Source organism: Acipenser ruthenus, chromosome 2 (genome assembly GCF_902713425.1).
Source record: "Acipenser ruthenus chromosome 2, fAciRut3.2 maternal haplotype, whole genome shotgun sequence".
Lineage (NCBI taxonomy): Eukaryota > Metazoa > Chordata > Actinopteri > Acipenseriformes > Acipenseridae > Acipenser > Acipenser ruthenus.
In genome coordinates this window covers 5402533-5419225 of record NC_081190.1, presented here as the reverse complement: position 1 = coordinate 5419225, position 16693 = coordinate 5402533, and the positions used below count along the sequence as shown (strand labels likewise).

At 37.0% G+C, this 16693-nt stretch overlaps 1 protein-coding gene across 10 annotated transcripts in view; it reads left to right on the top strand.

Annotated features, from left to right (window-relative positions):
* The window catches only part of LOC117404115 (myocyte-specific enhancer factor 2C), an 83575-nt gene that overhangs the window by 9578 nt on the left and 57304 nt on the right, over window positions 1-16693 (top strand). For 8 of the 10 annotated variants that reach the window (XM_058987240.1, XM_058987194.1, XM_058987248.1 and 5 more), the window contains exon 2: window positions 2979-3096. The gene's annotated coding sequence lies outside the window, so the exon portion shown is untranslated. Of the gene's footprint in view, window positions 1-2978; window positions 3097-3210; window positions 3233-4684; window positions 5040-16693 lie in introns of those variants that run through there. The other 2 variants (XM_058987190.1, XM_058987174.1) reach the window with 2 other exon arrangements.

The following is a 16693-nucleotide window of genomic DNA, read 5'->3' as shown; positions in this document are numbered from 1 at the left end:
TTCCTTACAAATGTGTGAGCTGATAATTATGTATCTCCGAAAGGCTAGCATGTGGAAACGTCACCATCCGACAGGGTGTGAGAAAGATGGGTTTCGGAGGACAGCAACAAAATCTTTGAGTCTGGCCTCCCTACGATCGACACAAATGAAAAATCACAATTTTGAGAGGTGGTGGCTTTCAAGCAGCAAGTCGACTTGCAGTTTAGCTGACTGTGTGCAGTGGCAGTGATATACTCTGCCAGAGCCTGCTAGGCAGACTTGCCTGATAAAGCTCCTGCAAGGTTTCTCAGAAGTCGAAACCAGTAAAGAGAAGTATGCAGCTGAAGCTAACACCTGCTGTTCACAGACTCCTTGGGAATAAATCATTTGAACAACACTTCCAAAGACACTTCCCTATTTTGAGCGTATCTTAAAAAATGTACCTGTACAGGAAATCTCCAGAGCAGGCCAAGTACCTGACAACATTATCTTCCCTGACAGTCTCATTGTATTTTCATGTGAAGTGTGTTCACAATGTGACTTGTAAATGTTTCAGTGAAGTGTTCTTTATGCTTGGCAACAAAAGACCAGCTCCACTGATTCTGACTGGCAAAAATGGCACTTCTTAATCTATTCATTATGAAATTAAACATTAAAGTCCAAAAACGCTAACAATTAGAGCTATGGCACAGATGTTTTATTTTGCTTAAGTCTGCAGCCGCGCCAAATCCTAAAAAATGACATTACTCCTCCCAAAAACAATTCTGCATTATATACTGTATATGAAAACCATCTATATTGTTCTATAGCACTAAAAAGAATATTGTTGTATCCATATAGTTTCGGAATGATGGGGTCAACAGGTAGCAATTGTGGTTTGTTAGTAGGGCTCAATGAATACAAATTAAAGAAAGGAGGGCAGCAGGATTGGAAGAACTTCTCCTTCCTTATAATGGACATATTAAGTAACCCCGAGAAATTATACGCTTACAGAATTGGGGTATTTAACATAGGATGGCAATTTGTATCAATTTGGCAATTTTGAATGGTTTCTGGAAAACGGCACAGCCACTTCATTGATGCCAATAAAGTTTGCTTTTGGGTTTCACCTTACATACTTGGCAACTGTAGTGGAAAATTTTTAAGTCCAAAACACTCCAGGGAGATATATCTCAGTGTGTGGGGAGGGCGCAGTGTCTGGGAACTGGACCATAAAATATATATTATGGAGATATTTTAACGTTTCATATTAAATGTCATCCTTAACAATTTTTTTTTTTGTTTGTTTTTTAACTTCCCAGCTTTTTGAATTTGAATCTATATAGTCCTCAGTTTACACTACAGTGATGAAATAGAAATATGGAGACAAAGGCAAGTGTAAGGATAACAGGTAGGTTAGGTACAAAGTTTTGCAAATTGAAAGCACACTCATCCAAGATCCTGAGGCTTTTACTGCTGAAGGTATTGGGTTTATAATTATTCTGTACTGTTTTAGGCATGTGTCCAAAATTGAACAGAAAGAAAGGGTCGGATTGTTGACAAAAAACATTGTAGACTGCTTTGTGAAAAAACTAAATATAGTACAAAATGTATTTTTATTTAATCAAAAATGGGTTTACCAGTCACTGCTGTGCATTACACTGCGCTGCTTGTGTCCCTTCCGTTCCTTAGACAGCTGCGCTTTTCCTGAGTTTGAAACTGGGAAAGGCGTATGGATGGAAATTGTGTAGGTGGGATTGCGGGTGTCATTTGACCTAGCGAGGGCATGTAAGGGGCGAGGCTTGCTCTCTAGAAGCCCAATACGAATCGATATCTGTGCACTGTGATGACAGCGAACCACTCCTCTTCCACGTGACACTGACAAACAAACGGGATAGACTCTGGAATTGGACTGACTGCACAGTGAATTTACTGTACGAAAAAGTAATGCATCGAGGCAGTCTAACGCAGGCTTGTATTTACGTTACATTTTCATGTGTAACCCAGTCCTTTCATTTTCTGAAAATAATTTCAGTTCCTCATCAACTACTTTAGAAAGAATTGCGAGCTGTTGTCAAATTGCCTTCGGTGACTATGACATTGAAACTGATGATACAATGCTATGAATGTATTAAACTGTATAATAATAATAATAATAATAATAATAATAATAATAATAATAATAATAATAAGGTAATGTATTGTAAACATGGTTAAAATAAAAGGCTTAACATTAAAACACAGAAACTATAGTCTCAATGTATAATAACCCCAACCCTCATTTTTCTTCTGTCAAGATTTCTGCACGAACTGCCACGCGCTCAGAGCGAATTCCCTTGACTAATGACGTAACGAACCTGTATCACTACTAGTACAGTACTAGCACAGTAAATGCTCGCTTTTAAGAACGGCGCATTTATGCAACGCAGATTGGCATTGTTCATCAGAAGTTTCTGTTCCAGTGTAAGCTTGCTAACATATAAATACACCCATGCATACACACACACGCGCACACACAAGCTGCAAACGAGCACAATCCATCTGTGCTGCTTTTTTATTTTTAATTTGAATGTGGGACTCAGAAGGTAAGCGTCCGGGTACTCAGACAGCCGCATCACGGATACATGCCTCAGCATTTGTACACAGTGTTAGTTACTTGATAAGTAGTATACGCCCAGTCCCAATACGTTGAAGATGTGTGCATCGTATCATATTGTGGGTTTGTAGGTATTGAGAGCAAAAGACTACAAACAAGTCAGCCCGTAAATGTATAAAGGAAGCAATGCCAACAGATGCAGGTCTGTAGAATGAGATAAAGAGCATTCCAGGCAACGTGGTAAGTGAGTTTTACAAGGCTTGGTTAGCCACTTGTAGGTGTGTTTAGCACTAATTAGCATTGTAAAGAATGGTTTATGACCAGAAACTAAAATCAACTTTTTGAACCCTGTGTATGGGGGGGGGTAAACTATAGTTAAAATATTTTTTACTTGATCCGCTGCTGTCTTTTTTTGTTTTTCCAGGTGCCAAAGAAGAACTGTAACCTGTGAAGCGACTTTAATGAAACACTGAGGCAGTGAAAGAAAGGATTTGAAATTGAGGCCTGGATAGTGGGAGACTTGGATGTGGTGGGAAAGGAAGGTGTGTATGTCAATGCATATGTAAATCTGTGAGAGTCAATAGAACATGCACACTAGTAATGTATGACGTGTTATTCAACATATGCAGTGACTACAAAGCAGAAGGTCTCCAGTTTGATCTACTTTCAGTATTTATAGTAAGTAGCTTGTTATGTGAGTTCTGTATCATTCTCCATTTATGTTTCTGCTTAGATGTTGGACTTACCTTGCTAACTGACCAATCCAGCAAAGAAATAGACCTGCTTCTGAAAATACTCCTACAGTCCGAATTTCTGAAGTGAGGTGGTTTGAAAATGATCACAGAGGGTCTGCAGCTGTAACTGCGGTTTACTAAGTCACATGGGGGTGGGGAGGGGGCAGAAAAGAAAACGACCTCACTTCCTTCAGCTCATATTCTGCATTCAGGAGTCTTATCAGAGGCAGCCCCCAGTAAACACTGTGAGCGCAGCAGAAGCAGTAATTGACAATTAAACAAAACAAACACAACAGGATATTAAACAGTAAGAAAAGAAATATTATGAAACTCCACATGTTATAAAGTATTAACATGAAAGCATTGATTTTGATACATGTAACAGACTTTTCATGATAAATGAATTGTTACAGCGACATTGAAAGTGTTGTTGTCATGTTACATTAGTGTACCAATCAGGCAGCCTGTTCTTTTTAAATGTTATCAGGCTGCCACACTATATGGTACTGTTTTCTCCCTGAATTACATTGGTTTGTGGATAAGATTGTTTATTTGCAATTTCCTTATATTATCACTGTCAAGCCTTATCTGAGCTGATATGTGCATCCTGTATTGATGCAGTCCAGGAGGCTCCCCTGACACAGGACCACACCAATACAGACTTGAACATTTTTCTTAATTAATCGATAAATGTATAATTTATTTATTAATTCATTCACCAGTATACATGTCATCATTTTTTTTTCTTTAATAAAAATAATACTATAGTTGCAGTCTCCAGTAAATGGCCTGTTTGTTGAAATACACAGATCAAGGTACTAGATGTTCAGTTAACCTGACATGAAGGTGCTGTTGGTTACCTACACGACTCTTTTAAATAGGTAGAACTGTTATACACATGCTTGAGGTTCGCTAATACTGGTATAATTGTTAAATCCAAATAAGTAATATATTTGTAATATTAATTAGCATTTGTTTTTGTATTGTTACCACTATTACGCATACCGCACTGTAATATGTAAACATTTAATTACATATAAATAAATAAATAACCCTTTCTCAAAGAACTCAAACCACACGGCTCAGAAGACTTACCATAAGGACACTTATCTTTGCTACCCTAAATTGCATACGAGTTTCAGAATGTAATGTTCAGAACTTTCGTCTTTCGTAGTACAGTAAGTATGGTAAAGTGTGTGGTGTAAAAAGTCCCTTTAGCCAATACTTCTCTGCAGTATGTTGCTGTCTGACTGCTTTGCCAGTATGCTTACGATAATCAGGTAAAGTGCTATACTGTATTTGTTTTATTAAAATACTCGGGAGATCAGGTCCCGCCCCCTTTACAAGAGTGAAACTGATTATGTTTCCTACACTGGGAGAGGGAGAGACACGGTTGGGATTGTGGGAGAGAACAGGAGCAAGCAGACCTCATCAGCAGCAGCAGGCACTCTGTCTATCCTTCCTTCCTTTCTCGAGATATTGCAAGGGGCTGATACCAGCTCCCCTTTCCTTGAGACACTGACAGTCATTTCCTCAACGCTTCATGGCAGGCAAGAGACCGGCTACTTCTGTTACCGATTCAGAGGCACTTTTCACGTTGTTCACTTGAGTTCTGTTACTGCAGTGCTGGATTAAGAGTGAGTTTTGTTTCAAGGTCCTCGCATTTCGCGTTGCACTGTGTACCAGGTGAAAAAGAGACAAAGATCGTTTGGTAGCAGCTATTTTACCGGACCAGTTTCATGAATAAAAAAGTAAGTACTCCAGTTGCAGCAGAGAATACGTCGGTTATTAGCCACTACGGTTAAATTATAAACATGGTTTGCATGCTTTGGAAAAGTGTCCCTTCTTTTTAGTTGATAATGTGTCATTTTGACATCACCGGTGAAGTACAGTGCAGTGTGGGATCTAGCATGTGTTTCTTCAGAGTAACTTTATTGCTGTTAGTATAGCTTGTTCTAACAGTTGGAGTTTCGTTGAATAGAAAGGTTGTGTATGTTTGCGAGGCTAAAAACTGTATTCAAGGTCTGGCTCGTGCTTCTGTTTATGTTTTTTACAACTGCTTTGACCTTGTAAAAAAATAAAAATAAAAAAAACGGCACCTAAAACAAGGAAGATAGCAAGCAAATCTTCACACATGGGTGTTATTCTAGCTACGTTATTATTATTATTATTATTACTATTACTATTATTATTATTATTATTATTAGTAGTAGTAGTAGTAGTCGTAGTCGTAGTCGTATTAGTATTAGTATTAGTATTAGTATTAGTATTAGTATTATCGATGAGCTATAGCCTAGCTGTAGAGGAATGACTAATTGATATACTGCATGAGGTAAAGCACTGCTACAGACCTATTTACGAGCAACTTTACACTTGCACAGTTAATTGTACGAAACTGTTTATAATTTAGTGGAAATACATATGCATCATTTCACATTATACTTTTATTGGTCAGGATTACCCGGTGTCGCTGATCGTCTTTTAGTGAAACGTGCAAACTGCTATAGCATGCAGAAGTTTTAGATAGGAAACAAATGCTAGCTATTCGCAAACAGCTAGTTAAATACAGAACTATACAGTAGCAGCAAAATGTGTTCTTAACCCAAACATTTAAGATAATGTGCATTCATAAAAAAGACAAGTCCATTTTTTTGTATGCTCTTTTTTTCCCCCAAGCCCTGAACAAAAGTATGTATTTATATAACAATAATTTCAACATCCACACACCTTACCATATGTATCATGAATGTAATAATGCACACGGCAGGTATATTTTATTTTACTATTTAAATATTTGATAACTTTCTATTTTCCATGACGAAGCTGGTATTTTATGTTGGAAGTATGACCTTTTTTTAAGAACAGGTAGTCATATTAAAATGCTTTGATACATAAATACCAGGGCTCAGGAGAGCTTCGCAAAAGCGGGCATAGTGCCAGTGTTTTTTTTACTGCAGGTCTTTAGAGAATTACCTTGGCAAAGTGAGGTTTTCAGCATCACGAACTTGATGGTGGATTTAATGATGGTAATTTAAAGAACTGAAGTTACTCTGTTTTCTTAGTTACTCTAAATGGGTAGCTAGGTGGCCAGCATTCCATGCTATGCCAGGCAAAAGAAACAGACTAGTTTTGTTTATGCTGGCACTCTGAGTTGGGTATTGTGGTTGCAGAGTAAAGATGTTTAAATCAAGCATAATAACTGTAATCCCTGGGGCTTTGGCAAGGACATGGAAACATAACCACCTGTGAACCAACATTAACCTCCCAAGTTATTTGTGTTTACCTACGTTCCGATCTCACTCAATGATCCCCATGTATGTTTTTTTCACCCCATACTGTAATTGTTTTTTTTTTTTTCAAACAATAGGGATTTTGTTAATAATATAATTCCCCTTGTGTTAAATGAATACACACAGCAGAACATATACAATGACACATCACTATAATTGTCTCTTTTTCATGATCCCTCACTTGTCAAGCACAGTGTGTGATCTTTGGAGTCTTTCGGAATGCTTGTTATTGCAAAGACTGCAGGATATGACAGCTGCCAGTGTCCCCTTCTCTGAAATGTTTGCTATAGGCTTATTGCAAGTTTAGTTCTGTGCATTAAAAAAAAAAGACTTGGCTGACGAAAACATAAACAGCTTTTTAAAAAATCAATAATACCAGTGACAAAAAGTTTGTTAAATATTACACTGGAATGCACTGTATTATTAAATTGTTGGGGGGGGGGGGGGGGGGAGATAGTCATATAATAACTCTATAAGCCGTTATATTGTATAACATACTGTATATTTCAAAATCAGCAGATACAGCTATTCATATATTTAAAAGTAAAGGTTTGGCAAACATTGCAATACATGTTTTTGTAATATACAAATGTTTAGGGCTAAATTGTGTGGAAATATTTTACAAATGAAATGTAAATGGATATGGTTCTGTATTTTTAAATCAAATCCAGCATGCCACAGTATTTCAAAGCATACTTGAATTGAAGTAGGATTTATCCTGCGTTTCTCCTTTTGTATTTAAATCTGCAGTGAAGGTCATGATAATTGGAGGACTCACCATTACAGTCCTTAAATATGTCTGCTTTAGATTAGTATAGCTGTATTAAAAGTATATTTAAAGTTTAAAATTGAAGTCTTATAAATATAATTAGAAACAAAACATCAGCTTGCAACTCTGTTTTTTTTTTTTTATTATATTTGCTTTAAAAAAAAAAAAAACAATAACTTGTTTAGCTTAACAGTTGCCTGTTGCTCCTAAAGGGTTTAAAATAAGCTGCTTAGATCTTAGGTAAATGTGCTGCATGTGGACAAATGCTTAGACTTGTGTCTTCAGTAAAGTACTTTAATCTCAAAGTAACACTGGGTACAGCACTGTGCTTGTTCAGTGGGACCTGTCATCAATAGGAAATCAGACCGGCTTTCGCAGGCAGTTCACAAAAACCAACAGTGACAAGAGAATCTTCTGTGCCTCACAAAAGCAGGATTATGAGGTTCACGTGTCACTGATTGGCCTGGGACTAGAGTTGATTGTTGGGTCAAGGCAATCCAAACACTCCGGTTTCAATTGATTATTATATAAGGAGACAACGTCTCTGTTGCCTAGCTCATATTAACTGTAGCTCAAAATCAAGCTTAATGTGGTCTGTACAGCAATTTTTATATGGATTTGAGTGAAAGTAAGAAAAAGATAAACTGAACGAAACAGATTAGTTGCAGAAGAAGAATCGGAGGCCGTTGGGGTGAATAGTTAGCAAAATGCGTTTCACTCTGAATGTTAGTTATACACATTTATGTAAGTGTTCTGTAATCCTGAAGGAAGATAAATAACTATATGGTTGCTTACATTTGAATAATAATGCTTTGAAATTTGGGAATAGATTCGGTTAATGTTATAAAGTTTATAATTCTTCACATTATCCCTATTTTAGTTACGTATGCAATAATGTTAAATTGACAGTCTAACACTTCATTTTTATTAGTTCTGGACCCCAAATAAGCACATGGTGAAGAGTGTGATAAAACATAAATATATCAAAAACATGTTGTGTGATATCTGCCTGTAATAGTGAGAAAGAGTATTATTCACCTCACAAGTGGTAGAACACAGTGTTAATATTATAGAACAATTGTGTTACATCATTACGTGGCTCTGTAGATAAATAAGATGCAGGCAAGTACCGATATGTGGAGTAATGACACTGGCAGACAATTTTGTTCAGTCGCAGAGGTGGAAGAATGCAAACTCAACTACAAAATTTAGAAAGATATGTTTTTTCCTACAGTTTACAATGCTAAAGGTTTTTTTTGTGTGTGTTTTTTTTGCAGTTTAACTGCAGCGTACTAGGGAATTTAAATGTAGTAAAGCAATGTTAGAGACCAGTTAAGCATATTGAAAAGCAAAGTAATAAAACAACATGGTAAAATGTAACTTTCATTAGGCTTTATTGGTTGCCCTAGCTTAACAGATACAAAACTGGAACTGTGCAGACTGCCCCCAAATAGACTATTACATAACCAGTTATTTTAAGAATATCAGACATGCACAAACATTTCTCCTGAAAGCAGTTTATATATTTTTCTGAGCATTATATTTCATTAAAGCAGAGCAGACCACTAAAGTAGAAATAACAAGACCTCCATGAGCTGGTATACTTGCTAGCAATTCTGCAGAGTAGGTATCTAAGGACAAGTATACTTATCGGCAGTTTTTCAGGTCTAAAGCACTTTCAGGCTTTTTTTTTCAAAAACGCTAAGCAGAAAAAACACTTCAGTCTTACTGTTACTGCAATTTTCTTCCAAACCGAGAAGTTCGGTTTGGTTTTGTTGTTGTTGTGCTGTGTGCTTTGACACGTTCATCTTTCCAGGCTACTGTTAAGTAATGCTTTGTGTGTTTATGTTTTACTTAATGATTGTGTAGAATCACGTTGCAATGCAAATTAAAGCCATTTGCGTCTCACACTTGTAACAGATGCAAGCGATTATATTTGCTATAAGTCGGTGGCTCATTCGAACAGCTTTGCAGGCAGGTGCTGTACCTACTGCTGTTGACAAGGAGCACATCTTGTGCAGCACCTTTTATCAAAGACATCTGCAGTCCATCACAATAACAACAGTGTTCGTATCATCAGACATAAAAGAGCCGGACATACAGGATTATCGGCTGTTTTACTGATTGTCTGTAAACAGAACAAGTACAACGTATGCTGAAATAACTTTTAAGGATACAGGATCACTTATATCTTATTCTCTTTGTAATCTGCACCAGTATACTGTAACCTGATTTCACTGATAACTGAAATGAGTTATGTACACTTCAAGGCTGTTAAGATTTAAACAATGGGTAATGTACTGTTTAATTTAATTGGATTTTGATTTATATATATATATATATATATATATATATATATATATATATATATATATATATATATATATATATATATATATACAGTATATATATATAATTTAATCTTATTATATTATTTTTTTTTATTTTAATGTCTGAAAGATGTCCAAGTTGTTCAGGTTTCATCTAAAGCACCAGTACAGTGCATGTCGGAAACTCAACCAGGCAGAACAGGTTCCAATTCAAACTCGACAAGACTAGCAGGGCGCTGACTACATCTTTGTGTCGGTTAAACGTGTTGATTTTTCCCCCCAATGTGAGAACTGATCTGTTACAAATGGTTGGAAAAGGTGCACCTCAGCCCCTGTCAGATGTGTTCAGCAGGCCAGGCTGCCAGAGTCGCTGGGTGGTCTAGGAGGGCAGACCCCGTAGCCAGCCAGTGCTAGTTAATATCAGCAGGCCTCGCGCAGGGCCGATTGACACGAACATGTGCAATATCTGGATGAGAATCAAAACCAGATTTTTGGATTGGATTGACGTGGATGAGAAAGTAGGAAAGATGAGGAAAATCATTCCAGCATTGTGATTTTTTTTTTAAGAATAACTAAATCTGTTTGAAAGAGAAGCTTTTTAAGTTATTAGTTGCTGAGTGTGCCGCTAGACTGATTATTTTCTATTTGTATTTTTTTTTCAGGCACTGGAAAAGACATTTAGCGCTGTTTTGAATGTTAACAGACAAGGGAGTATCCTAACTGCATAATAAAACAAAGTATATTTCCACAGCGCATTCATTTGAAAGTTGCAAAGTCTTCTGCAGATCTTTAGTAAATGGTGTGTTGATGATCTCTGTATGGATCACAGAATGGTATTTTTATCTGTCAAATCAGTAGTTTAAAAAAAAAAAAAAAGTATAGCTTTTTATTGCAAATTTTATCTGATGTTAAAAAAGTACCATTGCATTTGGTTTTAAACAGGCGTTTTCAATAAAACAACCTTTTACAGGACATTAAATCTGCTTGAAACTTCAAGGTACATTTATAGTATAAATAATTTGGCATACTAATGTAAAGTGTATTTTTAGTTTTGGGATTTTTAAACACATATTTACTTTACAAGTGAAGAGCCTTTAATTTCATAAAATGAACACTCAGACCAATACCTTTTTGGTGTGGCAGCAGTCTTGATTTACTGATGCTGTTAACGAATGGATTTTTGTGGCATTGCTGGACGAGACCCAAAACTGAATTTTTTTCCAGTAATTTATCTTTGTCACTGAAGCAAAATACGCAATTCACTCAGTAACATCCTTCAGTGGTGACTGCCGTAAACAGAGAAGCCCCTATACTCTCGCTGAACACAAAGTTACTGATATTGAAAATATCACAAAGTTAATGATATTTAAAATATATATATATTTCTATTTACATTTTTACATAAAACCTATCAATATTTAAATGTGGTGCTAGATTTTAAAAAAGAAAGCATAACCTCTGCATAAATTCCTAGAGGTAAACTAATGCATTCCTGAAGTTAAATTCAGCTGTGAATATTTCTTCGAAGCATGAACAATAAAGCACCTTTGTTTTCAGCACATACAAAAGCGTTTGGCATTTCCATTAGAAAGCTGGAGCTCATAAAGTCGAGCCATTGTCGTCACAAGTGGTCCCTGCAGGAAATCTTCAGCCAGTTCAATTGAATACATTCAAAATAAAGTTTACGAAAATCCTGTGCAGATTTCTGTCCCTCCCACAACACATATTCAGCGCCTTGCCAAGGTACACAAGTGCATTTTTTTTCCACTGTCATCTGTCCCGTTCCCTGCAGATGCACACAATCTGCTATGCTGTCACTAGCAGGGTTTAGTTTGTGAAAAGAATGTGTCAAACCATGCCGCTGTAGTCACACTTACAACCCTTTTTCAAGAGTGACTGAGAGTATGTTCAGAAGCCTACTGTACTTACTGGGTACTTAACCCTGAAGTGGTGCTCTTGTTTTCCATATGATCAGAGAAAAATGACATTTTCACTGAATGTGTGTGTGTGTGTATGGATGTATATACAGTACAATGCTGGTATTTAAAGTGCTACATTTTATTTATAAAATGACTGTATGCTTTTGAGCACTGGATCAGGTTTTGTTTTTGTTTTAATCACCCACTAAATAAAGTGAAATTTATTTAATTCACTGCATGTTGCGCTTGGGATTTTCCGCATCACAAATGCCCTCATCATTTCCACTGCACCTGAAATAGTTTTTAAAAAGTATTTTACACAATAAAATCTGAGTCTTGAGTCTTTCCTGGATGGTTGTTGAGTGCTTGTTTGAAAACAAACTGGAGCTCATCACTAATAAATGACAGAAATCCCACAGATTGACCCGTTGTTCCAAAACCCAATTCACTCGATCATTAAGCAATTATCCAATGATGAAGTGCATAGTGATTTTAAGACGTACCTTTTATAGCAGGGATAAAAAAACAACCCTTTGTTTGCTCAGATGTATTTGTTCTGCTTCGGCGGTTCTCCTAAAGTGCAGTTATGTCATTCATTTTCCCCATGCCGTACCATTACGTAGTCTGAAAAAAGGAGCTCACAGCACTGATGCATGTATAATTAATGATAGCTGCACTATATTTGAAACTTCAAACCCACATTGCAGTTCAAGGTTAGTTTGGCAGAGAGTACAGCCATCACTCTTTAAAACCGCATAATTTGTGTGTTGATGGATGCTTTTATTGGGCATTATGGACAAACTTAGTGGAAAGACAAATAACCTTGTCAAAGTTTCGGTCTAACAATTGATAATGCAGGGCAGGCTTACCGACTTGCGCTCCAGACGACAAACCTTAAATGCATACGCCTCAGCAAAGCGCCATCATTAAGCAGCAAATTGGCTCAGTCCCACACTTCCTAAACAGTTCTCCTACATAAATAACTCAGCCGTGAGACTGACTGACTGTGTGTGTGTGTGTGTGTGTGTGTGTGTGAGTGTGTGTGTGTGTGCGTGTGTGTGTGTGTGTGTGAGTGAGAGAATCATATACTGTTGTTGTTTGGGGTAAAAAGTTCATTATTTTATTTTTGGAACTCTGCTCCACATGCATGCGATATAAATAAAAAAGGAAATGTTTGGGGCTACGTGGAGACCTGCAGTAGTTCTGGCTTTTCTTTACAAAAAACAACGTCACTGAATACCCACAAAACAATTCTGATCTCCCAAAACCTTTTGCTTTATTACAAATGGTGTTGTTATTATTATTATTATTATTATTATTATTATTATTATTATTATTAAGCAATATCATTAATGTAGGCCACAGATTTTTTTTTTCTGTTTTAAAATGAACATATATATGTGAGGTAATATAACTAGTCATGGTAAAAAAAAAAAAAAAAAGTGCTAAGAGGAAATAATTCCCCTAAACCCTGCTTTAGTGTTGTCTAAAATATGACACCAAAACTATATAACTAGTAATAGTGGGCCACAGGCAAGTCTTTTAAACAGGACCTTTGTACCGATTAACCAAAATCATGATTCTGCATGATTTCTGATGCTGTCTTTTGGGGTGACTACTGACTTCTGCAACAGTGAGGTATTAGAACAGTGTGCTTGTGTTACACTACAATCTTTAAAATCTTTCAAATGTGAAAACTATACACAAATGATATATCAATATAAACAGCTGACCAAAAATAGAGGCTTGTTTAAAACAAAACAAAGCAAAAAAATGCAGCCGTTGTGAGCTTCCTCTAGACTTAAACCAGTAAGATATAGCAGTAAAAAATATCAGCCGTTGTGCATGAGTAGCTGATTTAAACATACGCTTCTGCTGCATTTTAATAAACAGACTTGCCATGGACCACTGCGTACTTGGGTGCAGTGTAAACCAACAACAAAAAAAGTGATGCAACAATTGGAAGTGTGAACTAATCGGTATACTGTGTTTTCTCACACGATTGTTGCTGTAAAACCTAAACTAACATGTAACTGGACTTGGTACAGTATTTGCGTTATATTTGCTATTGCTATTTTTATAACTTCAGTTGATGTCGTAGTTCTCACTGGAAAAGTGTTTGTGCTTTTAACAGTAACCCGTTAACAGGTCCTTTTGGCACACCAAAACCTATATGCACACACGCAAACACCCGGCAAGATTATACAGCAAGTTAAGCGGACTAAAAGTGTACTGTTCAGCAGATTAGACTCCGTTTTTTAACCCTCTAACTGAGAGCTCCCTTTGAAAACAACAGCGCCTTTCAATTCAGGGGTTGGGCTCACATGCAGACCATTGGTCGCAGATAATTGTGCCCTAATAATAGAAAAAAAAAAACTCACAACTGAGTACTGTTTTGCTCAGTAATATATATTAATAGCATAACTTTTTTTTAAAGTGAAAAATAGAAAGTTATCTATACTTAGCCTTTTATCCAGTGTATATTTTCATGTTCACTAAAAAGTCATACATTTCTAATTAGAAAAATAAACGGGTTGTTCATACTTCCCAGCATTTGGTAACTGTTCAGCGGGACGCTTATCCCCTGGCGCAGGGGGGGGGGCGTCATATGCATCATACATGGGAGGGGTCATACGCAAAAAACACCACTCATTATCATATAATAGATGTACCCCCCCAACTCAACACCACACGACCATGTCAGTAAAAATAGACATAAAGAAGCGTTCTTACCTTTGTATAAGTTAGTGATCAGCAGATGTGTCAGCCACACGAAGAGCACAGCGTGTGGTTTTCACTAACTGCTGTGGAGAATAAATGATTTTTTATGGGTAAATATCAGGACTTTCTTCCTATGCATCGGGACGAGGGACATTTGCTAGGAAATCGGGACTGTCCCGACCATATAGGGACTGTTGGCATGTATGGGTTGTTTTCTGATTTTGAACAATGCAAACAAATGAAATAAACCCTACTTTCCTGTTTCTAAAATAATATTTCGCTGAATATTTATTGAAGGTTTTCTGCTCCTGCACGAACGTCGGAATGCATGCGCTGATCTCCAGACAATTTGCAGTGTTGATGTCAGTGAAACTGTCAGGCCCAGCTGGCAGAGCATGCTTGCAGCTCGGTGGGAGTGGGGAGGGGGTGCTGTGTTCATTTCTCTCCCCTTTGACCAGCTCAGGCTCCCCGTGACAAGGCTGCTGCTCAGCCTCACAATTTAATTCACAAGCAGAATCTGCGTATAAAGGATTTTATAAACTTTATTTTTTGTCCCTCTTGAATCATAGCTTCCCTGATCAACAACATTTTATGCCACTTTGATGATGACTTGCGACAGCCTTCGTAATAGCTTCCAGTTACGAGGTTTCTTGATGGCTTTGGATGGGTCTGCAGTGCATTTCAGATGAATTGCAGTGCCGATGAAACCAGCTGTTGCCTCTGGGGGGGGCTCAGTTATAATGCTAGTCATCTCAAAAATATGCACTGTGTATCAGTTGCACATACAATGTAATTAAATATTTCTGCATCGGTGTGGATGAAGTGACCATGTTATCGCCTAAATTAATAGGATTACGCATCACCATTATTTAACCCTCGCCGTCTGCTTGGGGAACCTGTATTCTTATTAACTTGAAGGATCAAAATTATAGACTAGGAAATTACAGTTTCCAGTGTTTTGTGATTTTTCTGCCAAGAAAGCGTTATGCTGTCAGTAAGTAAGTTAATATTGTAATCTTTGAAAGAAGGCCTAGGATGAGATATTAATAGATTTGATTGAGAATAATGTGTGCCTAATTTGATTAGTATATCGAAGTCAAGTGAGATTCAGGTTAAACCCCATTCACATCCGCACCCTCTTTTCAAGAAGTTTCAAGAAGATAGATAGCATCAGTTTGAGCAATGGAGGACAAAGAGTATGTCTTTTGTATTGCATATCATAAAAAAATAATGGCGTTCTAATTTTTCCACTGTATTTTAAATTCTTGCATGCAGAATTTCTGATGACCTGGTTATTAGGCACAAGAAAAAATACTGCTGCACTAAATCAGATGCAATTGTTATCATTAGTGAGTTACCAATTCCAATGCATTTCTTTCATTTGGTACCCCTCACTGCCGCCTAGACTAATGATAAATAAAAAATAAATAGAAAAATGAAGAAACTGTCAGTCTCCCTTAAATACATGCTCTGTGGGTTAATTACATTTTTATTTAGGTATTTGTTTTTCAATGAAATGTAGGAATAGACAGAAGTAAAAGGACTCAAAGCTGAGTTTCACTGTCTAACCAGACCCATTAGCCTGCTGTATATGATACAGGCTGTGGGAAATGGGCGCAGATTTTGACCTGTAATTTTAAGAAGGATGGGTCAGGTTTGACTTGAGAAGGAAAGCAAAAGAAACACATCAGTACCCCAGTGAACAGAAAATGAAATGTGCCCCGTCTTTTGCCCACTGGTGTCTGAATGGAAAAATGTACTCTGGTGCTGGAGGCGCTGTGTTTTCCTGTCATTAGCTGGGGGGACAGTGGAGGTTATGTGAACAGTGCAGCTGCAGAGAGGGCCCTGGGATTTGAAAACTCAGCTGAGATCTTAATCAAGTATTTTTGTTGATAGCATAGAGACCCTGTGAACAACCCCTCCTCTCTCCAAAAGGACTGATAACAATGATAATGTTCTAACGCTTGCTTCTTTATGTAAGTTCCCAAGAAAAACACAGATCTTTTATCAGAGGTTTCAGGAATTTGATGTTTTTATTTGATAAGGAAAGCAAAGGTTGTTTTTCAGGACTATTTTTGTTTAGCAGTTCAGCGAAATAATAAAATTATTTGTAGCTTACTTTTTGAACACTTTTAAGTGCCTTGCGATGTTAAGTGAAACTTTCTTGTCACCACCAAACAAGACATACAGCAGAAAATCTGATGCAGCTGTGAAAATAATACATAGCAAAGGAAGTTATGCAAATTATTCTGTGCCCGTTACCGTAGCGAACAACAAAGACGCATTAAACAGCAGGCAGTCTCTTTAAAACATACAGAATGCAAGTGCTGAGTTAAAAAAAAAAAAAGGGAGTAAAATATTACCCGGTTCTATTAC